The sequence below is a fragment of the Empidonax traillii genome, unplaced genomic scaffold (genome assembly GCF_003031625.1).
Source record: "Empidonax traillii isolate 1590-97213 ecotype Southwest subspecies unplaced genomic scaffold, ASM303162v1 scaffold826:size277384, whole genome shotgun sequence".
NCBI classification, from domain to species: Eukaryota; Metazoa; Chordata; class Aves; order Passeriformes; family Tyrannidae; genus Empidonax; species Empidonax traillii.
The window spans coordinates 185,493-186,242 of record NW_020956019.1 but is presented as its reverse complement, the minus strand read 5'-3'; positions in this window follow the sequence as shown (position 1 = coordinate 186,242).

The window sequence follows — 750 nt, the reverse complement described above, 5'->3', positions numbered from 1 at the left end:
TGTGATTTTAAAATCAGTAACAAGCAATTAAATACATGCACACTGGCAAGTATTCTACTTAAGAGGATAAGCTTGTTTCAAACTAGAGGTAGCTATTCCACAAGACAGGGCCTCAAAGACAGAACAGAGTTTTTGTTATTGTGCCATATTTCAAAATGCACGTAGTTGCTCCATCTTTAAAAGTCAGAATATTTTACCCAACTACTCTTTATTTGGCCTATTCATGGACACAGCTGGTTCCTGTTCTTACATGGCGTAGCAGGGACCTTGGCAGACATACTCACATTGGTTTTGTTGTGTTCATCTTCAGAACAATTTGCATGGAAATCATTGTTCATTTGATTCCACACTATCCCTTATATATTAAAAAAGTTTTCAAGGGAAATGCCTCCAAATGTCATGTTACTGCATAACATTCAAAATCCTGTGTCTTGCTTTCCTGCAGTGCCCTGAAACATTTTGGCAGCATTCATTTTAAAATGTAAAATAGAGCAACAACCCAATTTAGACTCTTCCAAAAAGATATATACCCATTTTTGCATCATCATATATTGCACATTTTTTGATCACTTCATAAGTATGGAATTAAAAGACTGGTTGTTATTTTAGCCTTTTCTGTTGCAAAACATTCCTAAGGGAGTTACTAAAGCCCAAAGAAGTCTAATGTATGTGATGCTGACAGAGTACCGATGAGATTTAATTACTGAGTACTGAGTAGGCCGTTATAGTAAGATTTCTGAAACAGTTAAA